Here is a 26,919-nt window from a genome sequence, read left to right as displayed (position 1 = left end):
ACATATTTAGGCCTTCTTACACAAGTGCGTTTGTAGGCTAGATTCCTAGAAGTAGAATTCTTGGGTCAAAGCATTTACACATGTAAAATTTTGATCATTATTACCAAAGTTGGCTTCTAAAGACGTGGCCCAAATTTATATTCCACCAACGAGAGGACTCGTTTGTTACCATCCTCATGGTCTTTCAAATTTTGCCAATATGCTATAAGAAACACAGTGTCCTGCTTTGAAGTTTTCATGCCTTTGATTGTGAAGTTGAACATTTCTTATGTGTGCATTGATGATTTTTAATTCTTTTTCTCCTTTGAACATCTTCTTTATATACTTTGCCAATAGTATAGGTTTTTCATCTTTGTTTTAAAAACTGATTTGTAAGAGCTTTCGTCACATAAACTTTTTGCTATTATATGTTACCAATATTTTCCCTATTAAATGTGTTCATTGTCTTTTCGAACTTCTTTTTTTATTTTTTAATTTTTTTAATGTTTATTTAATTTTGACAGAGAGAGAGAGACAGAGCATGAGGAGGGGAGGGGCAGAGAGAGAGGGAGACACAGAATCCGAAACAGGCTCCAGGCTCTGAGCTGTCAGCACAGAGCCTGATGCGGGGCTCGAACTAACGAGCTGTGAGATCATGATCTGAGCCAAGGTCGGATGCTCAACTGACTGAACCACCCAGGCGCCCCTGTCTTTTCAACCTTCTTAGAGGTGTTTTTCTTTGTAGATAATTTTATCTTTTATGACATCAAATTTATCAATCTTTTTAAAAGATAGCTTTGAATTTAGTCTGTTTTCAAAGGTTTTCCCCATTCCACAATCATAAAATAAAATCATACAATAGATTATGCACATTTTCTTCCCGGTGTATTTTACATCAAAATATCAATCCATTTGGATTTTATTTTCCATATGAAGTGTGAGATAGGGATTCAATTTTACTTTTTACAAGTGGTTAGAATACTTCTGTCCAATATATATATAAAGAAAGCCATATATGTAATTTAAAATGTTCTGTTACCCACAATTTAAGTAAAAGGAAACAGGTAGAAGCAATCATAATAACATATTATTTTATCCCACCATATATTCAAAGCATAATGTCAATGTATAACCTATATAAAAATTATAAGTGAGTTAATTTATATGTCTTTTCTCATATCTAGTTCAAAATCCAGTGTGTATTTTGGACTGGCCACAGTTCAGGCGCACAACAGCCACCTGTGGCTACTGGTTACCATATGGAACAATCCAGGGTTAAATAGTAATGCCAATGACATTGGTCAGATCTTTCCATGCACTGATCTGAAATACCACTTCCATCAGAGGCTCAATTATTTTTTATATTTAGGCCTATTTCTGGTCTCTATCCTTTCCCACTGTACTGTCTCTTCCTTCCCATGCCAATACTGGGCTATTTCAATTATGATAGTTTTAAAATATTTTGTATCTTATAGAGCAATTCTTCCCCTTTATTCTTCTTGTCTAGTGTTTTTCTGGCTCTTCCAGTTTAGTTTTTTCTCTAGGTAGACATTAATATCTAATATTGGATATGAGTTCATATTATACTTCATTATAGGTCTACCCACACTCTCCTCTGTAGAGATACTGTACTATTTTATAGAGAATATAATATTGATAATACCTAATATTAGACAGACACTAACATCTGATCATATTTTGAATATCAAACATGCTGTATTGGTGCTATTGGCTGGGAACACAATGGATTTCTAAGGGCTCTTCTACCCTAAATTTCAAAGACTCCATTTTGCCGTCTAGGGGAGGAAAGCAGGGGATGGCGACAGCCGCATCTTGCATGACTAGTATGGTGGGCTAATTTGTGCTGTGTGTGGACACATCCCCCCCACCAACTGTTTGACCTCCTGGCAGGTAGGGCAACCTGTGTATGGTGTTTGGGAGACACTTGGTGGCAACAGTTTAGAAAGCCCTACCTGCTGGAATGGCTGGGGAAGCTGGCTGGGAGGAGGGCCCAGGCTCTCTCCCTGCGGGTAGTTGTCCTGAAAGATGGATAAGAGCAGAGTTGGGTGGGAAGAAGAGAGGAGGGAAGGGCCCTCATGGGGGGAGAAAGCAAAGAGAAGGGAAGGCTAGAGGCAGAGAGGGGAAGAGGAGGAAGGGGAGAGTAGGGAAGTGATGGAGGGGAAGGGGGAAGGAGAGAGGGGGAGGAAAGGGAGGGAGGTGGGGGGTGCAGAAGAAGGTTTTTATAGGTCAAAGTGGCTGAGATAGACCAGGCAGAGAGGCCCATCCCAGGGGAGGGCACTCCAGGAGAGGAAGGCCAGGCTCCCTCTGAGGCAGGCTGGAGAGGCTGCAGCTGTGAGGGTTCTCCTCACCTCCAGGAGCTCTTGTCAACACAGCATCGTGGCCGTGGTGGACGGGAGTCTCCAAAGAGTGAGAAGGAGGTTTTTGATCTGCAGAAGTTGGGGTGTCTATGGGGACAGGATTAAGAGTGTCTGGGGCAGCAGGGGCATGGGCCAATGGCCAGGACCCACTGTGCCTGGGGAGGTTGGCCAGCAGCCCAGAGCAAAGGATGACAAGTCACATATGCCTGGCTGGGGTCTAGAGACTGGGGTGCCCAGGTGGGAGGGAAAGAAGGATGAGGGATCGGTGAAGTCGGTGAGGTGGCTCTCACACTGGACGGTGGGAGTGGGAGGGCTCAGCAAAGACACTCAGCCCCCTGACGTGTCTCGTGACTGTCCTGCTGCTTAACGGTGGTGGAATGTCTTTGGGCACCTTTCAGGAGAAGAGGAATGGCGTCACCATCAAATAACCACTCTTGGGCTCACCTGCCCTCCTGTGACCCTCACCCCAAACTGGGAAGCATGTTACACCAGCAGGTTCTCTGCAGGTTGCGTGCAGGGAAGCTGAGGCCAGAGTCCCAATGCCACTCGCCCGTGGCCAGCGGCACAGCCAGCACCGGAAGCCTGGTCTCTTCCGTCCTGCCCAGGTGCCCTTGCCAGCTCTTTTCTTGTTCCTTCTCTGTCTGGAGAAGCAGAAAAAGGAATGTCAGGCATCGACTCCGAGCCCCTGGATTTCCAAGGAGTCACAGGGTCACACGGAGACGGAAACAAAAGGGGAAAAAAACCCATCTTCACAGCTTCCAGGAGATGCACAGCCTGTCTCTCCAGACTGCTTGCTCCTCATCACAAGCGCGACAAAATGCTATTTTCCTTTCAGTGGTGTGCACAGGTGCCAATCTAAATGAATATTATTCACACACTTCTGTCCAAACACTGTGAAGTCTTCAAAGGTTGATTAAACCTCTGACATCGTTGCTTTATTTCTCCAGCGCTCCCCACCAGGTGAAGACCTCCCTCCTGTGACCTCGCCCCTCCTACCTCTCTGTCCTCCTCCACACACACCCTTCCCGCACAGAATCCAGACGTCCCAGGGGAGCATGCTGCTGCGTCTCCTCTGGCAGGAAGGCTGGCTTTGACTTTGGTTCGCTGAGGACTCAGGGAGCAGGGTGCAGGGAGGGCACCTTGCATGCGATGGGGGCTGGTGCTAGGGGTACTCACGGGTGGGGATAGTGAGGGATTTGACTTTGATTACCCAGCAAAAATCCATTTCCTGCTAGTAATGACGGGCTGGTGCATATTGGAAATCACAGCCTCCCTGCCCGACTCTCCCCGTGTCATTAGGCCCCAGTGGAGCGATGTCTCATTGGAAATCACACCTGATGAAATGAGGCGTGACATGCAACTCTGCGGACCTGCTTTCCCTGGGCAGCCTGACAGCAGCCACTCAAAGGTGCCCAGCACAGCCCAGGGGTTCCTGGATGACCCAGGAGCCCCGGTCACGCTGGATCAGTCTTCGGGCTTCCTTAATCTTACCTATTCGCAAAGGTGGGGCGTGTGCCAAATGTTAAAGCATCTCTGTACCGATCACAGTGCTTCACGGAGTGCCCAGGGCCCAGGAATGCCCCACGATGACCTTAGGAGAAGGATGACCTGAAAGGCCCAGGGCCTCTCCAAAGCCATAGGGTGTCTCTAAGTTGTTTTTGTCCACCACACTGCTGTGTGGCATTTTCTTTTGGCAGTAGACTCCCAAGTTCCTTTTGAGAGGAGAGGCCGTGCCTTTCTTACCCCAATGGAGAGATTTGAGCGCCCTCCACCCCACGTTAAGGGATAGACATGTGACCAAATGTTGGTCAGTCAACATTTGACCGTAGTGATTGATCCAAGGATTAGTATGGGAGGCAAGTGCGGTGCTGGGGTTACTGATGGGAAGGAGGCATTCCTTTTACCCGGGGCAGCAGAATTGATTGCAGATAGGACTGGGCCACGCTGGACTGTCTTAACACCTCATGGAATGACCCCAGCTGCAGGTAGTAAAGAATAAAGAATAGTGAAGACACACACAATCATCTGATTTATAGCAAATGCTTCACTACAATTCAGTGGGGGAGAAGGATGTACTTTTTAATAAATGGTGCCGGGTTAATTCATGTGGAAAAAAAATGAACCTTGACCTCTACCTCATACCATCCACAAAAAATCAATGCATGAAGGAGCATAGATCTAAACACAAAAGATAGAACAATCAAGTTTCTAGACTAAAACAAAGGATAATGAATATGTCCATGCCTTTGAGATAGATTTTTCTTCAACAGGCTATACATAGCAATACACAAAACTGAATGTAAAATAAATGTTAATTTGATTTTATCAAAATTAAGAATGTTAATTCATAATATTAAAGAGTTAATTCAATATTAAAGAGTATAAGCAAGCCAAAGATTGGGACAAGATATTTGCAACTCACATATCAGAGAAAAAAAGACTACAATATTCAGAATATATAAAGAACTCCCACAAACCAGTGCGCAAACAACAGACAATCCAATTAAAAATTCTAGTGGGCGTGTAAATTGGGATAACTGCTCCAGAAAAACTATTTTGAAGTATCTATTAAGACTAAACATACACATTCTCTCTTTGGGGGGGCGGGGCACAACTCTATTCCTGAGTATGTATACCCAACGGAAAGGAGTGCTTTTGTCCACCAGTGATGTGTACAAAAATGCTCACAAAACCTTTATTCGTGGTAGCCCAAATTGGAAGCAATCTATGTGTTTACCAACAATAATTTGTGGTATATTCATATAATAGAATACTGCACAGCAATTAAAAGGATCAAACTCCTGTTACAGGATAATAAGAAGCATACATTTCACAAACATAATCTTGACTGAGCCAAGTCAGCCACACAAGAATACCCACACATGATTCAATTTATATGAGACCAAGATAGGAAAGCCTAAACTCAACAGCAAAGAAACAAACAATCTGATGTAAAAATAGGCAGAAGACCTGAATAGACATTTTCCCAAAGAAGACACACAGATGGCCGACAGGAACGTGAAGAGATGCTCAGTGTCACTCATCATCAGGGAAAATGCAAATCAAAATCACAATGAGATCTCACCTTACACCTGTCAGAATGGCTAAAATCAAGGAGAGAAGACATAACCTGTTGATGAGAATGTGGAGAAAATGGAACCTTCATGCACTGTTGGCCAGAATGTAAATTGGTGCAGCCATTATGGAAAACAGTGTGGAGGCTCCTCAAAAAGTTAAATATAGAACTATCACATGATCCAGGAATTCCACTTCTGGGCATTTACTTAGGAAAACAAAACCACTGACTTGAGAAGATATCTGCACCCCTGTGTTCATTGCAACGTTATTTACAATAGCCAGTACAAGGCGACAACCCACGTGTCCATCAGCGAATGAATTGAAGAGAAATATTATATATTTATGTGGTAATCCACACACACACAGGAGTATTATTCAGACATAAAAAAAGAATGAAATCTTGCCGTTTGCAACAACACGGATGGACCTGGAGGGCATTGTGCTAAGTGAAATAAGACAGAGAAAGACAAATACCTTATGATATCGCTTACATCTGGAATCGAAAATGAAACAAAGCAAAACAAAACAAACACAAAAAACCCGAAACATCAAACTCCTAGATACAGAGAACAGATTTTGATTGCCAGGGGCAGAGGCAGGTGGGGGTGGCCAAAACAGATGAACGGGGTCAAAATGTGCAAACGTCTAGTTCTAAAATAAGTCATGGGGGTGAAATGTAGAGCGTGGTGACTATAGTTAATAATACTGTATTGCATATTTGAAAGCTGTTAAGAGAGTAGATCTTAAAAGTTCTTATCACAACGAGGAAAACACTATAATTATGTATATGTGGATATTAATGGGGCTTATTGTCGCAGTCATTTCAAAATTCATACAAATATCGAATCATTGTACTCTACACCTGAAACTAATATCATGTTATGTGTCAATTACATCTCCGTAATTACAATAAAACGATAGCAAAACTTAACCTGCGGTGATAAAAGTCGGTACAGTGGCTACCCTTTAGGGGTTATTGATTATAGTGGGGCAAAAGAGAGCTTTACGGGGTGCTGGAAATTCTATATCTTGATCTGATGGTTTTGTGTGTAGAAATTCTGAAGTGTATACCTACGACCTCTACATTTTGCTGTATGTTAAGTCATCCTTTAATTTAATAAGAAAAAGATAGGGACGAGAAGGGAGAAACTGAGTCTTGTGATAGTGTCCAAGCACCTGGATCCAGCCATGCCTGAAGGTAAACACTCCTGGACCTTTTAAGAGCCAATTGATCTCCTCACCTTTTTTGTACTTGAGTCAGACTGTGCTTGGTTTTCTCTCACTTGCTACTAAAGTTGTCCCGACAACTACCGCTTTCCTGCTTCCAGGCCGAAATATCCACCTAAGTGGACAAGAGCAATTGTACATTTCATGGGATCCTAGGTGAGCAAGTTCCTTAGTTTGTTTCTGGTTCTACTAGGAGTGCACCGTCGGGCAGGCAACCGGCATCTTTGTGCCTCGGTTTTCTTATTTGTCCAACGGAGTTGACAATAGCACCTACCTCAGACAACACATCAGGTGCCTTTGTGGAGGCTCAAATGCCTTCTATTCTTTCCGGTCCCCTTCTGAGCGCTATTTGTGACCACAACTTCTCTGGGGACGAGGATTGTGTCCGTTTCACTCACCACCATATCTCTAGTGTTAGTGCCACTCCCGGGATGTGTAGAGTCCCAAGCAAATTTTGCTTTGTGAGGCTTCTGTCTTTGCAATCAATGGCAGTCACACCAAGTCAGAGAGCCAGCACCATTCTGGTGGGTCAATCTCATGGGACTCCATGAAAATAAATAAATAAAGGAAGGAAGGAAGGAAGGAAGGAAGGAAGGAAGGAAGGAAGGAAGGAAGCTTCAGCAGGAGGGAGTGATGTACTCACCACTCTACACTCCGGGAAGAGATTCTATAAGTGCAAGTGGCCTCAGAGGATCTGGCCAACCCTAATGTATGTTACGTGTGTGGGAGTGGGGTGGGGAGGTAGGGTAGAGGGTCCAGGGTTGCCCTGAAGGGGAGAAGCAGGGACCGGACTCACATGGAGCTCAGGGCTCCACACCAGGTCCTCACTGCCAGCAGGTACCAGGCATCAGAGAAAGACTGAGAATTCACAGGAAGATGCACCAAAGCGCCAAAGCTTTAACATACAGGCCCCGTGAGGCCCGGGGCCTCTGAGGTCAGGGCTGCCCACTACGACATCTGGTGCGTCAGAAGTCCTCAGTTCCTGCTTGTTTGAATAAATGCATGAATGAAAGGTTGCATAAGAATTATATAACACATAGTAAGTGGTCAGTAACGTGGGGTGGTTGTAGCATTTTTCCTGAGAGGCAGGAACCCTCCCTATTTTTCCTGAGAGGCAGGAACCCTCCCTGCTCCCATGCTTCCCCCCACCCCCAAGCAAAGGAGTCAGTCTTGTGACCATGGCTTGAGTGGTCAGCTTCTCACAGGGTCAGGCTTGGAAACAGTCCCATTGTGGTCCTGTCACAGGGGACAGATTCCCAAGGAGGAACAAAGGGGCCTGGAAATCAGGCCAGGGAGGAAAATACCCTTTGGGGTTATTTAGCGTTTGTTAATTGGTCACCTCGTTAGCAGCCCATCTGCAGCCTGATTCTAGCAAGTGAGTGGCTAAAAGGGAGGGGGCCACCCTGGCCAAGACTGGCTTCACAGGCTCAATAATAAGGACGGAGCAATTACCGGAATCTCCAGAGCCAATTCCTGTTAGGAGCGAGCCAGGCCAGGCTTTGTCCTATGGAGAAGAGGAAAAGGTCAGCGTGCTCTGTGGGAGGAGAAAAAAAGAGCCCTTCACAGTGAAAGAGCCTGCCCGAGGGGGGAGACAAAGAAAAGGAGGGCTCTGTGGAGGTGAAAAACTAAAGAAAGAATGACATTTGGAAGTTCCTCCGAACGAGGGGAGGAGAATACTGAAATAAAAATGACAAGGGAGAAGGAGCCAGCTCACAAACCAGGAGAGCCCAAAGCGGGGGGTCGCCCTGGAGGGTCACTGCCGGCCTGGAAAGCAGCTTGGGGAGCGGCTCGTGGGGGCTGCTGGCACAGCCTGAGCCAACCACAAGCCCTCTGGGCTCGGTTTCCCCATCTGTAAACTGAGGGGCCGTCTAGGTCTGATACCCTGTGGGTCTCTGATTCTGTGCTTGTGCAGATGTGTGGACGGGAGGAAGGCAGGGCCAGAAGCATTAGCGGGAATGTGATCTGAGGCACAGAGGCCGCTGCCCCCCAAGCATGCCTGTACGTGTTCCCGCCCTCTCGCCCTGAGGTGAGACCCCGTGGCTTGATCTGCTGGATGAGCTGTGAGTGGTTCATGTGTCATTCTGAAGCTGAAGTGTGGGAGAGCCGTTGAGTGGCCCTCCTGTTGTCTCCGGGCCACAAGAAATTCCAAAGCCCGGGACCCTGAGTGACCGAGTGGAGCAGAGGCCTCTGCTGACCCACACGAGAAATAAACATCTGTTGTTTGCAAGGCACTGTGGTTTGGGCTTGTTTGCCATATAAGCATAACCTGGCCTGTTCTGACCGATGCACAGGCCAGGCAGAGCGCCCACGATTGCACAATCGTGGCAGCTTCCTTAAGGGCCATTGTGTCCCTGGGGTCACCCTTTCTGGCCCACCTGCCTGCTGCTGTACCTCTGTGAACTCCTGAGGTGACAGGTCTGTTCTTATTCACACCCCTTCAGTGGCTCTCCAGTGACCACCAAGGCTGCAAAGCAAACTGCTTTCAGTGCTGCCTAAGCCCCTCCAGGTTCACGTTTAAGGCCCAGGAGGAGAGTCATTCAGTTGGCAGTGAAAGAGAAAGACCAGCAGCCGTGAGGGCAGGGAGGCCCCCGCTGGCAGAGGCCCAGGGGCTGCCGGGGAGACTTCACAAGAGAAGGGTCTGGGGCTGGGCCGTGTGTCTGAAACAGGCGTGGTCTCTGTGGGGCTGTCCGTGCAGTTCCTGAGAGTCCCCCTGTCTCCCTGACATCTTGTCCAACAAACCCCCACCCACTGGGATGAGAGCACGTCTCTTCCCTTGGACGGTGGGGACCCAGTGAGCTGAGAGACAACAAGGCTACCAATCACTGTGACCCCTGCTCGTGGACCTGCCCTCTGGGCCTGAGCCCCGTGGTGCTGGAGGGGAGAGTCTTTCCTGTTTGAGAAGTGGTATCCTTCTTCCACAGTGTGCGGCCTGCTCTACCAGGCCCAGGCCTGCAGGGAGTCACGGGAAGCCAGACCACCCGTGTGCTCCCTCCAAGATGCCTCCGAACATGGCGGCTTGGGAGTCCTGGTTGGGCAGAATGCTTCCCTCTGCATATGCTGGCCCAGCCACGGAGTCCAGGCACAGGATCAGGCTCCCATACACTCACCCCTGGGAAGATGTGAGACACCAGCAACAATAGGCACGGCCGTGCTGCAGGCTCCATCCTGGTGGGGGTTGGGGGAGGGGTGCTTCCCTGTCGTGGTTCCACCAGCCAGTTGTCACTGTTTCCCAGGAACCCCTCCCAGGGACTATGACTGGGTGTGAATGGGTGAGCCTGGGAGGGAGATTCTGCAGGAAGGTGGGGCCACTGAAGTGCCTGGGGTGACGTGGGGCTGCCTAGCCTGCCTCTCTTCCTTCCCCTGGCCTCCTGCTGCCCCCACTCGGTCCCCTGTCCCCAGAAAGCCTCCTTCCACCTCTCTCTACCGGCTCTGTCTGTTCCTGGGCTCCGTGCACTGCTCTAGGACCCTTAGCTTCTCTTTTGCCTCTCTCCCCTCCACCCTTATCACCCGCAGCGGTGGGCATTCATTATTTAAACAACCCATGCCTCTGAAGTCTTATTTATCCAACATCTTTCCACAGCATATGTCAAAATTTACAGTAAGTGCATTCATCCCATAATAAACATTTGGCTTTGCTGGTCTACCGGCGGCAGGGCTAATTAGGGAGAGCGACTCCCTTGTTATCTGAAGGGAGGTCAGATACAGCAATTAGCATCTCTTGCATGGCTTTCATAGTGGTGACTTTGAGGCTAGGCCCTTCGGTGCCAGGTGGAAAAGAGGAGTTGGCAGGAGGGAAGGGGAGCCTTCCCCAGCAAGTTCTAGAGAACCAAAGCTGAGCTTTGAAAAGCAGCCTGACTGGTTGGTTTCTTGGGCTCCCAAGTCTCACCTGCAGCCTGAGCTCCCTGCTTGCCTCCTTCCCCCCAGCCCCCCAGGCAGGGCCCTGTCCTGAGAATATTCTCTCCCAGCCACAGTTGTCTCCCCAGCCTGTCTGTGGGCATATGAGAGGACACCCCTGTCTGAAAATCCTGTCATTGCTTCAAGCTGAAAGTATCCAAACCAAGGCATGCATCTAACAATCAACGCTTTAGGGTCTGAGAGAAACGTAAGGTCTTCTGGTTCATTCCTTGCGCCCTCCCTTTGACTGTCTCTCTGGAGCCTCCACCAAGAGGCTGTTCAGCTATGGTGACGCGTGTCTGACCTCCCTTCCCTGGGGAGGACAGAGCAGAATGCTCTGGCCCAGGGTGCATTCTCTAGGAGCAAGAACAGGCCATGGGCACAGCTGGGGCCGGTTGCCACCTGCTGCACGTGCCGTCCCCGGACAATGCAAACGTAGGCACAAAGAGGTCCAGGGGGGCAGGTCCAGGGGAACACGCAGAGGGCCAGGCCCAGCTCTGCAGCAACAGGCAGTGAGAGGCAGCAGGCAGGAGCAATGCTTGGTCAAGATGACCGCTGTGCAGGAGTCCCCACGGCCACGGCCACTCGCGGGCTCAGTGAATTCACTAGGACTCAGAACTCGGCGAAGCTGTATGACTCACAGTTACAGTTCATCACAGCAAAGGGATACAGATTATAGTCCGTGACAGGAAAGGTGCAGAGGCAGGTGTCAGGAGAGTTCCAGGGATGTGCTTCCTGTTGTCCTGGGCCATGGAATTATCCAAGCAGCACTGACAGTACTTTCATCTAGGGAAGCTTGCCTGCGCCTCGCTGTCTGGTTTTTGGTGGGGTCAGAAACTTAGGCAGGGAGTGCCTGCCCGGCACAAGGCAGTCTCCAGGCCCTCCCAAGGTCAAGGTGATACTGAGTGGCCCAAGACCTACGGGTTAGGAAACACACCCTTATCAGGCACATTTTAAGGTTACCTCCCAGGAGCCGAGCAAGGGCCAAGTCTTTCTTAGGGTGAAGTTCATCCCTGTCCAGTTGGAAAAATATCCAATGAGGGGGCTGAGCCCAGAGAGCAGGCCCCAGAGGGCATGGAGGTCTAGGCCTGCTTGGGAAGAAGCCACCTACCTCTCTACCCATCTTTCGGCATCTGAGCCCAGCAAAAGCCTTGGGGTGACCTCTCCACCTGGAGACGGGCTGGTCTCCAAAGAGGAAGTCTGAAGGGGGGGAGGCTGATTTTGGTGGGAGAGCAACAGACACCGGGTGAGGGGTGGCCAGCAAATGGTGTGGGGCTCCTCAGGTGTGCGTCCCCAGGGAAGAGAAGTTCGCAGTCCCAGTGCATTGAGGTTCCAGAATCAGGTGAGCCTCAGTTTAAAACCTGTCTCTATCACTTCCGGGCACTATCGCGTGGATACTTTACGCAACCTGTTCGAGACTTGCTCTTCTCACCTGTCGGCTGAGGATGGAGACTATTCCTGTGTCACGGGCGGTGGTGAGATTTACGTGACATGAATATGGAGACAAACGGTGACTATCCTTACCCTCGCCATCGTCGCCTCCTGATGAAGCAGGGTCCATCTTTAAAACTCTTGGCCTCTGTGAAGGTCTCCCTTACGTTGAGATGAAACCTGGTTTCTCTTTGTTTTGAAACAACTTCCTTGTTGTGCTGGCACCCTTCTTTATCTTCTATTTCTGTCATGGCCTCACCATTTTTTGTTTTCAGAACCATCAATTATTCATTCAGTTATTTCTTCACTCGTTCATTCAATACTTGCTTATTGATATTTGTGTGTCGATATTGATATTGTGCTAAATGCTGAGGACAAAAGGAAAAATAAGACACTTTGCATCCCCAAAGGACTTCTAGTTAAGTGAGATAACAAGCAACTGCGTAAAATAAACAGCTAAAATATTTCGTGGGGCAAATGTACTGAATACCGGAGGCGTAAAAGAAGCCGTGATCTGTTTTATCTGCTCTCCCACCTCCCGGATGCACCTTCTCACTTGCCTTTATTCATCTGGTGAGATGACTTGCAAATTCTCTCTTTCTTTCCTATGCTTGTTGCTATGCGTTCAAGAATTGTCAGTAAATTCATTCTCGGGTTGGAATTCACAATGGCTGCTAGCATTTCCTAGGGGGCTGGGTTGAGGGAGGTTGAGGGCTGCATCTCATCAGTGAGGCGGGATCAGACCACCTGTCTGAAGAAGATTTGAAAGCTGTGGTCATTATATAAGTCTGACCTTTTACCTCCAGAACATACTCCAGGCTCAGAGCAGACAGGTGCCCTCACTCCACGTAAGCTTCTCAGGACACTCCCTTTCTCTGACTCCCTCTCAGGAATACCCCAGCTCAGTCCACACCCCATGGGTCACAGTGGTCTCCCTCTTCCCAGAGTAATGCCTATTCCATGGCTCCCCGCTTCATGTCTGCTGTGATGTCTTCCCTTTGGAGAGTGTGGCCCTTTGGCAGGGATTCCCCCTTTTATGTCTTCGGTGTTCCCCTCGTCCATCATCACCCCCAGGCTAGTACTGGTCTGTGCTCAAGGTAGGTGCTGACTGATGGATAGACAGGCCTCCCGGGTGATTATGCAGGGCTCCAGGAAGACTTTGGGGTTAGAAACGCCCTGGGCATGTTGCGTCTAGATAAGGTGCATACCCCAAACTTTGCAAAGCAACTGTGATGTTAAGGAACAACTTGCCCGCTCTCCGCATCTCTGCTGTGTTTACTCGAGTTCTTTGTGGCAGTAACACGTCTCTCCCTCCCTCTATGCAACCCAAGGCAAAATTTCTAAGTGGACCTGGGAGCACTCCCAGCCTGGATGGAGCCACAGGGACAGGAGTGGAATTAAGCTGTGAATGTGCACTGTGCTAAACTGACCTCACAATGACGATAGCTCAGAATGGAATTTCTCTGAGCTGAGGGAGTTTGGGGGACCACTGGCAGGGACACTGGGGCTCCATGGAGAAGCCAATGGCAGAGAATTTGAAAGACATGATCATTCTACAAATCTGACCTTCTACAGCCTGTGCACAGGAGGACTGGGAAGTTTCCCAGGACAGGGAAATGGGAGATGAGCCCAGGAGGAGCTGACCCAGATAAGAGGGGCTGCAGCTACCTTACTCCCTAGGAAAGCTGGAGGGGGAAAAGATGACAGGGAGGCCCGGCTGTTAAAATCTGGAAACAGGGTGGTCAGAACAGTGATGCAGTGAATCCAAAATTTTGGAGGCTGTCATTCAGGAAAGATTCAATAAACAGGGTCCAAGGAAGCATAAGGGAAGTGCTGTTGAAAAATCATTTATGCAACCATTCTTCCTGTATTCCTTCAGTTGCATATTCCGAACAGCTATGATGTATCAAGAATGGTTTCAGGCACTAGGAACACAAAGAGAAGTAAGATACAGTCCTGGTTGTGGAGGTGGTAGGATCCTTCCAGGACTCTGGAGCCTAGGACACAAGACAGGGACAAGAAGCAGTGAGCTTGGGGAGGTCCGTTGGAGGCAGTGCCTTGAATACCATGCTGGAGAATTTAGTTTTTACCCAGTGGGAACTGGGGTGGCCCTGAGGGCATTTAAGCTAGGAAAGGACGTGTGTGTTCAGAAAGGCTGTGATGGCCACAGCATGAAGGATGGTCTGCAGGAGAATTTTCCTGCCGATGGCAGGAAAGCCAAAGACAAGAGGAATTGGGACAAGGAGTTGGGGAGTGAGTCTTGATTCAAAGGATATACAGAAAGTTATCTTTCGCCAGTAACCACGGGCACTGGAGAAACCACTTGTGGGTTGGGAATGGCATAGAAACAAGATAAACTAGGAAAGAAGATTGTGACCCCAAATGCCAAGTTCAAGAAGGAGCAAATTCACTCGCCCGCTGTGAAAATACACTTTGAAGAGTTGTTGATACAGGCTCTGCGGCCTGAGAGACACATAATTTGACGTTGACCAATCGTGCAAGTGTAACAACCTCTCCAAGACTCAGTTTCTTTATCTTTAAAACGGGCTTAAATTGTACTCCCCTCCATATGGCGGGCGTGAGGATGATACCAAGGAATCTCTGTGCAGCCCTTAGCCTGGAGCGAAGCAAGACCTCAATGCCATTAAGGGTTCGTTGACAGCAATAACATTTATTGTGGTGGAGTTTCGTTTTTCTCCGAAGACGGAAGAGGAGGAAGAGGATTGTGGGGAGCTGAGGCAGCCTGGCCATTTGTGGGCTAGCCTGCCAAGCTGTTGTGAAACAGTATCACAATCCAGGAGCTGAGCATATGGAAGCAGCTCTGAGGAATGGAGATGTGGCTATGGGGCCTGAACCACGTGACTTTGCCTTATGTCACAGGTTTGTCTCCTCACTCTTTCTCTGAAAGGAGATCGCTGTGTCTCCTAGCATCGCAGGAGGGGTACTGCAGAGCCAGAGGGGAGAAGCTTCCGTGCAACCAGCTTTGCACCTTGACGCAAACACAAAGCCCTTTGGTTGGGGGTCCCAAGCCAACCAGGTCCATCTCTCAGCCGTGCCCCTCTCTCGCACAGCCTGTCTCTATTGAGAGGGGAAGGGAAATTCTCTTAAGAGATATACAGCCCTTCTGGGGCCATCTTCTAAAGAGGAGCCAGATGTGGGTGAGCTGCTGAGCATCTGGCCTTCGAACTTGCTTTTTCTTCGCCACTTGGCTACTCCTCCCACACTCTTTGAGGGCAAGGTGGAAGAACTCTGAGCTCCGGGTTTAACTAACACAGCTCTTTGACCTCCCTTTTGCCATAATGGTCTCCTCTGTCCCCACTTTGAGATAAGCAGGGCTCTACATTTTTTTTCCTTTTACTCCTTCTTGCTCTTTCTATTCCTCTGTCACAATTCCCTCTTGACTAAGAATGTACTATATGTTAGACACCATGCTGTATACTGCACAGACAATATTTCATTTAGTCCTTGCAGATCTCTGTGAGGAACATGATCTTATTAATCCCATTTTACATACGAAGAAACCAATGAATAGAGAAATTAAATAAAGTGTCCAAGGTCATTCAGCTAAAAAAATTGGCACAGTCAAGCTTCAGACTCAGGTCTGTTTAATGTCAAGCCATATACGCTTAACCTGAAGATCAGCGGTTCTCAAAGTGTGGCTCGCGGAAGCCTGGGGTTCTCTAGATCCTTTACAGGATCAAGACTGTGCTATGACATTATTTGCCTTTCTCACTATGTTGACACTGGCATTTGTGGTTCAAAATCAGTGGTGGGTGAAACAGCTGGCTCCTCAGCCCAAATCAAGGCAGAGGCATCAAATTGTACTTCTAGATATTGTATTTTTCACTGGGACAGCCTTTCAGGAAAAACAACAACAACAACAACAAAAAGCTGTTTTACTTAAGAATGTCCTAATAAAGCAGTAAAAAATATTAATTGTATTAAATCTTGACCCTTGAGCACATGTCTATTTAATATTTTGTGTAATGAAATGGGAAGTATGCAAAAATCATTTATGCAAAATATAATGTTTATCTTGTAGAAAAGCACATGTGTGATTATTTGAATAGCGAGTTGAATTAGCCACTTAAAAAAAAAACAGCATTTTACTTGAAAGAATGACTGACAGACAAATTATGACTATCCAGACTTGAGTATTTGAAAAACAAATACCTGGATTCTTGCAAATGAACAAAGTGAGACTGTTGCTTCATGGAAAGCACCTGACAGTATTTGTTGCTGATGGTGAGATTCAAGCTTCCCCGAATACTAGTATTTGGGAACATTTGCATTTGTACTATATCAGTCTCAGTCAAGACAGGAGACAGAAACTACCTAGCAATTTGGATAGGGAAGGTTAAATATAAAGAATTATAAACTATTTGCAAGAACAAAAGACAACCCTGACGAATACTGTAAGTCCAGGGGAAGGTACTCAAGGAAGGAAGACACTTAACAAGGAGATCCCTCCTCAAGGCTGGGATTCTGACTTCATTGGAGATGATGCTGTTGCAAATGGATGGTGAAGTTGTCCTTGGTCTGAGTCTGCCCGCAGTTGGTGGGCCAGACCTGGCAGGCAGGGAGGGATGAGATGGGACCAGCAAACAGGAAAGTCACACTTGGGGTGTGGATGTGCAGAGGCTGGCAGACAGGAAACTGCTCAAGGGGTGTCAATGAAACTTGCCTGGAAGCTGTCTATATGGGTATTAAACGTCCTGGAAAGCCATCTGGAAAGCCAGCTGTGGCTCCTATAGAAGCTACCTGGAAGTTCCTTCTCTGTGGTTCCAGCGGGGCTGCCTGCAGGGAGGTGCTGTATTTGTGGCCAGAACCCCATGGCAGTCACTCTCTGAGGTGCCAAGGGAAGCTACTAATGGGGGGGGGCAGTGCCAGACCTGGATATGAGGTCACCCATTGTCCCTCAAGCTGCTGGCTGTCATGTGCCAAAGAGCAAGCTGAGATCACTGGAACCAGGAAGAGACTCTCTTCCCTCTCCCAATGTCCTCCCAGTGCTGTCTACTGGCAAAACGTCACCTCGTGCCTGCTCTCCAGGAAGAAACATTCCAGCATCATAGCAGGAATGGACTTGGGCCAGTCAGCAATAGCTGGGAGACTGGTACAGTCTACCCCTTTGCTTGCTCAGCTTCTGCCTATAGCTCAACTTCCATGCAACATCAAAACAGCTCTCTTTCCACAGATATGGATATTCTCTGAGCTGGTAAAGATCTCACCCTTTCCCTAGAGAAGGAGATGCACAGTCCCAAAAGTCTTTGCATCCATTGCTGGCTATGTGAATTTCCTAAATTTAGCCACACCTCCGTTAAAAATACCTCGAGAACAAATTGTAAAGTTAATCTCCCGCAACTTATATCTAAAATGATAATGGGGGCTCATCTCCACCAGCCTGGCACCTGTCCATAAGTCGCTGCTGTTGGCACCCTAGAGGATGAATTGCCCTGATTGGTAAGGGCAGTATTCCAGAGGGCAGCTTTCTAGTGAGTTCCATGGACTCCCCAGATGGCTTACTTCAACAATACCCCTCAAAGGTGGCTTCCATGAAGATTTAATCAGTACCCAAGTGGGGGGTTCCTATATACCGGTTCCCTATTTTCCAGCCTCAGCCCATTGACTATGGCCCAGCTTTGGTCCAGAGCAATCCAGAAGACTTCTGTGCATTCCAGTGGGCTGCAACCACACCTTCTCCTATGAGATCTGAATCACAGTGGTGCTTGCACTGTGACCTTTCCAAATAACCGCAAGACTTTTTTGTATGAGATCAAAGGTGGTATTAATGAATGTGATTTTCCAAAATTGTAGATGATCCTGTATGAAAAAGTTTCAATCAAACTGGGAGAGCCATTGTAATGACACCCTGTGTGAGCTTCAGGGCAGGCCACCACTCCGGTTCACAGTTCTTGCCTTCATCACTCTGGGCTTCCTGCCTATTGAACAGAGCCTACTGATGACCTGTGCCCCCTTTTGTCTTAAAATGTATTGCATTCACCTTCCACCAATTGAATGCAGTGTCTACGTACCTTGACTTATTTCTTCTTGCTGGACTTTGGGAAGGATGCAAGAGATACCCATGGATGAAGAGTGCCGAATAAAGATCTGGTTACTCAGCACTGAGAGGCAGGTGCTCACTACCCGACATGCCAGGAGTTCCCAAGAAGAGTGGAAAAGTCTGAGAACAAATGCCCTGAATTGAAGCTCAATTTCAGTAGCAGGGTGTTTTACTTTTGCCAGTTACATCCAGGGGAAGGAGTTGACCTTGGGAAGGATCTCTGTGACCTTCTGTGAAGTGCGTTTGAAACCCACCCTGTTGAGCAGTGTTGGAGATGTCTGCAGTCTTGTTTCCAAGACTGGGCAGACATCAAGACATCATTGACATCTCCTAAGATTCTGCAGGCCAGAAGGGTCTGGAGTTCTCTTTCTCATCCCAGACCCTTTAAGCACTAGAACTACCCAGAAGGGGAAGTATAGAGTGGGGTACTCAAGAATCTACAAAGAGGGGTTTCACCGGAACTATGAGGAGGGAGCAGTTCCCTGCACCCATACATCATCCAGGCAATAGAAGCCCTCCAGTGAGCCTCTGGTGGGCAATTTTCCCAAGAAATGGCACCTTCTATCCCAGGCCCCAAGTTGCCTGTGAGCTCTGCTGGGGAAACTTCGGGCTGACAAGCTCAGCAGACAGGAGTACTGAAGGGGAAGCCTCCTCAGTCACCTCTGAGATAAAAAGAACAAAATAAGAGAGAGGGAGAAAGGGAGAAGGAGAAAATCAAAGACTAATCCTATAAATTCTCCTTTAATCTTAGAGCTTCAGACCTAGTTCCCCTTTCATCTAGGACTTCGAAGTTATCTAGTTATTTTATGGGTAGTGAAACCACAGGGCGAAGAGAGGGTGAGGGGAGATTGAATTAATGAACAGGTAAGCAGGTTTATTATTTCGTCTGATCCTTCCTTCCTTCCTGCTAATTTCTCTGAGCCAATTTGGGAGGCAGAGCCTATCATGTTAACTCAGAGACAGACTATTGTATCCATGTTCTTTCTGAAACCATTTATCTGAAGGATATTAAAGATCCAATTTACATAGACATTATGGCATTGTGAGGAGGGTGTGTGCACGTGTGCATGAGAGAGAGAGAGAGAGGGAAAGAGCGAGATAGGGAGGGAGGGAGGGAAGGAGAGAGAGAGAGAGAGAGAGAGAGAAAGAGAAATGAGCTAGGGTATCCATCCAAATGGGCATATGTTTGTGTACATGCTTGACCTGCATTGAGAATCATCTCCCATGAAGCTCTCAAAGGAGTTTGCAATCACTCAACAAGTTAGATCAAGAAGTCATCGGGCCTTGACAGAAATCAGGCTCCAGGCAATGGTGGAAATGTTTATTAAGTCTGTGATTCAACCCTCAGGCTCCTGCATTTCCTTATCAGAGCTACAAAGTCACAGTGGAGGAAATGGGACTCTCTTGAGTTTGATATCTGCCTAATTGGATGTCTGGTTGCATTGCCCCAGCCCATGCGTGTGCCTATGTGATGAAAAACAGGTAGGATAGATGCTGGGAAGAAGAGGTCAGACTCCCAGGTTAGCCCTTAGCATCCAGGATAACCGATTCCAGTGCAGGGTCCTTGGTTCCACATAAGGGAACTGAGTGACTTAAGACAACCCGTATCATTGTGGGGGCGGGAGCGCAGAGGGCATGCCATTATATTCATTCATGAAACATAGATAAAAACACCTATCCTGCCTTTGACCCTGGTTTGTCATAAGAATGAAATGAGGGGATGTGCATAACAGCAGTCTAAACAGAATTAGCAGAAAGGATGGGGCAACTCACCCAGCTATAAGGGTTTGTGGTGAAGATTCTTTCAGCAACAGCCAGTTTCCCCTTGCTGACAATGGGTTCACCAAAGAGCCTTCTAATGGGTGATTTGGTCTCCTGAGTGGAGCTGTGCAGAGCCCATGGCATGGCAATGCCAGTGGTCCTACAGGGGATGCTGCCATTGTAAATGAGTGCTGGCAGTCTCCTGCTCTTCATTCGTTCATTCATCCATTCAGCTCATGCTCACAGAGGAGCTGGTGCAATGGCTCATAGCCTTGGCTCCACTTTAGATTACCTAGGGAGCTGAAACGCAAAACAAAGCTCCCAGGCCTTTCCCCAGACTAATTAACTGAGAGGTTCCGGGAGTAGCTCCCAGGCACAGACACTTTTATAAAGCAGCCCAGGTTGTTCTAATGAGCAACCGTGGCTGAAGTCATCGACCTGGTGTATGCCCTGCATTGTGCTTGCCTCCAGAAAATACAAAGATAAGTAAGATGTTCCTTACCCAGTGAAAACCATCCCCCTAGCACCAGGTCACCCCTGGGAGAGGTAGGGGAATTCTATTCCTGATTTTGCAAAGTTGAGGATCACGATGAGACCCAAATTTCCTGAGGACACCGTGAAATAGTCCTTCCATCTCACTCTTGCTCACGAGCCCAGCTTGCTGGTCTTACTCCTTCAGAAAAATAAGCACTTCCTAAATCTCAGGTACCACGGAGCTCATCTTGGCGTTTAGTGCAGTCTCCCTCCTGGCCCAGGCATCCCCCGGGTCCCTCTGCCTGCAGCACAAATGGTGGTAAGCTTGGTGAAGCTCAACCTGTTCTCCACTCAGGTTGTGGACCAGGTCCTTCTAGAATCCGTGAGGAGACCATGATCTCAAGATGCATCAGCCTCATATTTCTTTCCTTTAGGAGCTCCCAGAAGACTAACTCTTGCCTTTCTTCCTGATGCTTAGACTCTCTCTGCACCTGCTCCTAAGGTTACGGTCCGTTTCTGAAATAATATACCTCATTTGAGAAGGAGGAAAGCTGCCTACGCTCGCGCTGATGAATCTAAGTCAGGAGATGAGCTTTGCCCACTTTGGGATTTTATGATTTGGCCAAGCGACCCCTCCTCCAGGCAGTAATATTGCAAAGGTCATTTCCCCACACACGTCTTCATCTTCACAGCTGAGGTTAGGCTGGCTTCCCTGTGCACTGTCCTCAGAAGTCCACACTGTGGATGCTTAGCCCAGCGCCTGCCACAAGTCAAGGAGGTGGTACCAACTTAGGTCAGGCATCCGGCTCAAGGCTGGGATAGAAGGCTTCTCAATCGTCTCTCCCTTTACTCTCTTCAGAGCTGACTGCTGCAATCAGATGGGACTGTGATGTTTTATCATTCAAGTCTGTTAAGAATCTGTTTCTTTCAGCGTCAAAACTTTGTTCCTGTCTTCTCGGAGACTTAAAATACTGTCCTTGAACTGAGGCGGGACCCTCTTGCATTAAACACACTCACAGCTTCAAAGCTACAAGTATTGCCGCAGAGGGTCCCAGGGGAGCATCAATAAGAGACGTTTGTTTGCTATACTACAAAGGCAAGCCTCGCTTCTTGATGGAGTTGATCTGAGGGGCGGGGGTGCTGGAGGGGTTTGTTGTTTGTCTCCAAAGGAGGAAGGGATTAGGGGAGGAGAGGTTTAAACTCCAAGAGGAGTTTCTGGCATCAGGAGCCTCCTTCCCAAGGAGGATCCTGGTCTCCTACTGGAACAGAAGATGCCCAGACCCTTGAGATTGCGAAGCCAGCTGTTTCCGCCCCTGAATAACCACACTGCCACCACCATTTCGTCACACCTCTCTGCACTCTGCCCTGTTTGCTGCTCACACCAGCCCTAGGGGTCAGGTGAAGAGATAGAGACTCTGAGAGGTCGAACTGCATGCCCGAGATTGCCCCAGTGATATTGGACCTGTGCTCTTTGTTTCGTGGAAGGCGGCGAGTAGATTTCAATGCCTTGACTGATGGATCGTTGTTGCTTAGAAGGTGGGCTGAGAAGGATTTTGAGATTGCATCTGGGCTCAGTGGGAAGGAGGGTTGCCATTGATGTGTAAACTTATCATCTAATCTGCGACACTTTTGAGGGTGAAAGGGACTGTATTAGAATTATGCCTGAACAACACATTTAAACTGGGACTGTCCTGGGTCAACGAGGATATGTTACTCCTAAGGGAGTAAGCGTGTGTGATCTGGGTACTAGGGTGGGGGAGCATATGGGAGGATGGCAGCTGCCAGTCGGCCAGGAACGTGCCAGTTCTGACTAATTCTATGGTTTCTGTGAGGATGTCTCTTCTGGTTCCCCCTCTCAAGGAGCAAGCTCAGCCTATCACATCCTGCAAAAAGTTGAGAGCGGTGGTCACGGATCAGAGGTCATCTAATGTGGCCAAATCCAGACCATAATGTGCCTTGCCGTATGTGCCCTCGAATGGCCTATTGCCTCACCTCGGACTTTTGCCAAGTAATGAATGCAAAGGAAGGGAAAGTCCCGAGGTGAACACTTCTCTTTTTTGACTATAGCATCAGTATTACGGCCGTGCTTACCCACTCCCCAGCCTGGAGACAGCCACAGAATCTCTCCAAACCTAGTCCGTACTGATTTGACAAGGATTCATGCACTGCTGGAATTCACTGCCAAACCCTCATCACCTCCTGCTTTGACTCCTTCAACAGCGTCTCCACTTGTATCTCTGCCTCCACGTTTGCTCCTCGTCATTCCCCCTCTGCTGACAGGGTAGTGTGTCTAAACACTCACATCTTCCTAAAAATCTTCCTAAGAATCTTCATTGCCTTTGCACATCTCTTACGGACTCAATGCATGTGCCCCCAAACTCATATGTTGAAGCCCTATCCCAAAAGGTGATGGCATTTGGTAATGGGGACCTTTGGGAGGTCATGAGGCTCGGGCCCCCGTGATGGGATTAGTGCCTTTCTAAGAAGAGCCACCTGAGAACTTGTTCTCACTTTTCATGCACATGCTGAGGAAAGGCCACATGAAGACACCGTGAGGAAGTATCCACCTGCAAGTCAGGAAGAGAGGCCTGAGAACATGACGATGCCAGCACCTTGATGCTGGACTTTCCAGCCTCCAGAACTGAGAGAAAGAAATGTCTGTCATCGAAGCCCCCTAGTCTGTGGTTTTATGTTATGGTGGCCCTAGCAAACTAAGACAGCATCTAAAATAACTAGGCTCACATTTACAGCCTCCCACAATCACCTTCCATTAGTTTCCCGTACAAGACTATGTTCTGACATTACCAGATTACTCACCAGTTTTTGGTCACATACATGGCACATATTTTCATGCCTCTCTGCCCTTGTACATGCTGTTGGTGCTGCGAGTCTCTTTTCTCATCTCCTTTAATATCTGGTCAATGCCTACTTAGCATTAAAGCCCCAACTCCTTTCAAACGTCCTCCCTTCCCCTCTCCCAGCAGAAATCCTTCCTCCATCTGCTTGGCTGTCACATATAGTGTGCACGCCGGCCTGCAGCTTTACCTTCCCACTAACGCGGTGCCTGACATATTAGGAGCTGGGAAATTAATGAATGCACAAAAGGATGAATGAATAAATGAATGAATGACACCAGACCCTTGGACAGAGTTCTCTGTCAGGCCTTCAAGGAAATGCACTCTTGGATTCTCATTAAAAGAAGAAAGGGGGCGCCTGGGTGGCTCAGTCGGTTGAGCGGCCGACTTCGGCTCAGGTCATGATCTCGCGGTCCGTGAGTTCGAGCCCCGTGTCGGGCTCTGTGCTGACAGCTCGAAGCCTGGAGCCTGTTTCGGATTCTGTGTCTCCCTCTCTCTGACCCTCCCCCGTTCATCCTCTGTCTCTCTCTGTCTCAAAAATAAATATACGTTAAAAAAAAATTAAAAGAAGAAAGGGAGGAGGGGTGCCTGGTGGCTCATTTGGTTAAGCATCTGACTCTTGGTTTCAGCTCCAGGTCATGATTGCATGGTTTGTGAGTTCGAGCCCTGCATCAGGCTCTGTGTTCACAGCATGGAACCTGCTGGGGATTCTCTCGCTCCCCCTCTGTCTCTCTCTCTGCCACTCCCCCCTCTCTCAAGCTCTCAAAATAAATAAATAAACATTTAAAAAATGGAAAAGGAAGATAGTTGAATTAGCCGGGAGGTTTATTAGCTCTGTAGCTTTGCACACTGTCTTCTGGGGACTCAACTTTGGGCAGAGGCCAGAGGGCGACAGTGGGGAGCAGTGGGGCCGGGGATGGGCTGCGCCTCCCTGCGTAGGGATCCTTGCTGAGGGAGATCTGCTGAGAAGGAAGGCAGGGCAACAACAAGTAGAGAATGAGCCAGGATATAACTCATCTCTTTACCTTCACATATCTGGTCCCCACCCTCAGCTTTCTCTTCTGCCCCAAAGCTGTGAGTGACCTTCTTTGCCTGCCCTTACCAGCATTCACCCCTGTTACTCTCCTTCTTCAGTGAACTTGGCCCTGCCCTCCGGAGAGCCACCAGGAGCCTGCTCTCCCTGACCTTCCTCCTCACCTCCTCCTTGAGAATGTCAGGCTCAGTGACCCTCCCCCTGTTCCCTACCAGCAATTTCCCCCAGAGTGATGCTGCAGACGGGAGGGTGCAGTGGCCTGGGGAGAGAAATGCTGCCTGGACCTGAGCCTGAAATAGGAAGTTCAATGGGCATCAGCCTCGTGAGCAGCCCCAGCCTCATTCTGAAACCCCGCTTGATCCTCAGGCCTTTGCTTTGAGGTGGGGAGCGGGGAGTCCTGGTTGTGCCTCCCTGCCTGCCACCCCCACCCTCATCGCTGACCCCTTGCTGCAAACTGTTTGTCCGTGTTTCTCCTCTTTGCCCCAGCGCATTTTGGCAGCCCAATTAGTGCCTCGCAGATAGTTTCTTGAGTCTGAGCAATCCTCCTACCCAACCTTTCACCTCCTGATTTCACTTTCCTGCCCTTGTAGGGAGATGTTTGACAGGCTCCCTTCCATTTCATCTTCAAGCAGGCTGACATGCTCAGAAGGCTGCTGCTGTCTTCCAAGTGAAAAGTGGGTTAATTAAGGCATATTTTCCAGCTTGTTTTTAAAAAGGAAAACAAAAGAGAGAGAACAGGTATCCTAGTTAATGGTTCCTAATTGCTTCTTTCCCAAAAAAGTCTTCAGCGTGAAGCAGCCTGCTGGAGTACTTCCTAACCTGGCATTGAAGAACTGAGCAGGGCTGTGCCTGGCCCCCAACCTAACTCCCACTCTCTTTCAAGACCCAGCTCATGTGCCATCTCATCATGGAAGCCACCCAGCTCCCTTGGATTAGGTCAGGTGATTGCAGTGGATGCTGTGCTTTCAGCCCAGAACCTTCTGAAGGGCTTGCTCTGCTAGCTGCTGAGGGGGTTGTCAGTAGATGGTTCTCATCTGTCAACCCTTCTTAGGAATGCCCCTCACTGAAGAGAGCTGACTTGTCCAGAGTCATGCCCTTTTCACGGGACACCTGCCTCCAATGATTGGCCCATGCAGCAGTGTCAAGGCCTGGGCCATTCGTTTCAGTTTGGTACCACCCTGAGATGCCATCTGAGCTTCAGTTTCCTGCAATGTTGGCTGCAGCCTTTAACGAGACTGCCTTTCAGCCCAACCCCTCCTTTGGGCCACTCTTGCTTCCTCCCTTTTCCACAGGAGTTCAGCCCATGAATACTCCCTGATGTTCTCCCGGCATGCTGATCTCCTTCTCAGGAGCTGATTGCTGGCTCACCCTGTGACCGTGATCTTTCTCTGTGTTACTGTAGTGTCCTCTCTGGCTAACATCATCAGTGGACAGCAGTGTGATGCCCGAGGAGGCTTTTTAGGAGGGACATAATGCAATGAGGCCATTTACGGTTTTTCATCTAGCAGAGATATGTGGATTCGATTCTTTCCAGACTCAACCTCTGTTAACTGCTACAAAACTCTACCTGCAATCTATAACTTGTCTGTCTGTCTGTCTATCTACTCTATCTATCTATCTATCTATCTATCTATCTATCTATCTATCTATTTTTCGTATCTATCTATCTATCTATCTATCTATCTGTCATCTTTCTACCTATCAATATTGTTGGTGCCCCACCCAGGTCCCCGTTATTGGCTGGTGCACCCTTCTCCCAGCTGCTATCACTGTGACAGTGACACTCATGACAGTCACTCATGACAGTTCACAGGTGCACCCCTTTCTGGAAATTTTCCTTTAGCCAGACAGGAGCTGCTTTATCCTGGAGGCTGTGAAACCCTTCCCCTTCCCCAGTGGCCGACCTCAGACAATGACTGACTGGCACTGGGGTAAATGGACAGCCCTCTTGCCCCCATGTGGGACAAAGTCTGTAGTAGAATTTGCACTGCAGAGCTCCCCGGAAGATCAGACTGAAAACTGTTTTCAGCCGAGAGCACATTCCTGCTTCGCTGTTTTGCTTTCCTGAATCCTCCTCTTCTGAGTGTACTTCCCCAATAAAAATACTTGAGTGAAAGCCCTTATCTTAGGCTCTGCTTTTTGGAGAGCCTGACCTGAGACATTTGCTATCAAGACTGGTCCTAAAAAAGCAAACAAGCAAGCAAGCAAGCGGACAAAAAATAAAGGCAGGCACCAAGTATGGGATTCTGGAACTGGACTGCAATGGAGACTGCATCGTTGCTTATCAGTGGAATTATTGCTAGCCTCTGGCAGGCTGTGCGATTGCTAAGGTCTTTACCTAGGTGAACTTGCAAAGATGACGTACCAGCTGGTTCAATGTCTTAGGGGTTTGGGCTGCTGTAACAAAATACCATGGACTGAAGGGGCAGGGGGGCTTAAACAAGAAAAATTCATTTTCTCATGGTTCTAGAGGCTGGAAGTCCAAAATTAAGGTGTTGCACTTTTGATTTCTCCTGAGGCCTCTCTTCTTGTCTGGGAGACACCCACCTTTTTGCTGTGTCTTCACATGGCTTTTTCTCTGTGTACATGCTCCTCTGGTGTCTCTTTCCTCATAGAGATACAAGTCACATTGGATTAGGGCCCTGCCCTTATTATCATTTCATCTTTAGAAGGCCCTTTCCCCAGATACAGTCACATTGGAGGTTAGACCTTCAACATATGAGTTTGGGGAAAACACAATTCAATCCA

General features: G+C 48.3%; 2 long non-coding RNA genes across 2 annotated transcripts in view; one reads left to right on the top strand and one right to left on the bottom strand.

Moving 5' to 3' along the window:
- Positions 1–26,919, top strand: part of LOC111556568 — a 343,041-nt gene that overhangs the window by 230,374 nt on the left and 85,748 nt on the right. The window lies entirely within an intron of this gene.
- LOC123380347 lies at positions 692–12,351 on the bottom strand. The gene is made up of 4 exons (XR_006585959.1): positions 12,081–12,351; positions 6,677–8,166; positions 4,262–4,336; positions 692–2,998 (listed from the first exon to the last, which is right to left on the bottom strand). It is a non-coding gene; the product is annotated as an uncharacterized LOC123380347 (long non-coding RNA).

The sequence above is a fragment of the Felis catus genome, chromosome D1, assembly GCF_018350175.1.
Source record: "Felis catus isolate Fca126 chromosome D1, F.catus_Fca126_mat1.0, whole genome shotgun sequence".
Taxonomy (NCBI): Eukaryota; Metazoa; Chordata; class Mammalia; order Carnivora; family Felidae; genus Felis; species Felis catus.
This window is presented reverse-complemented; position numbering and strand designations above follow the sequence as displayed.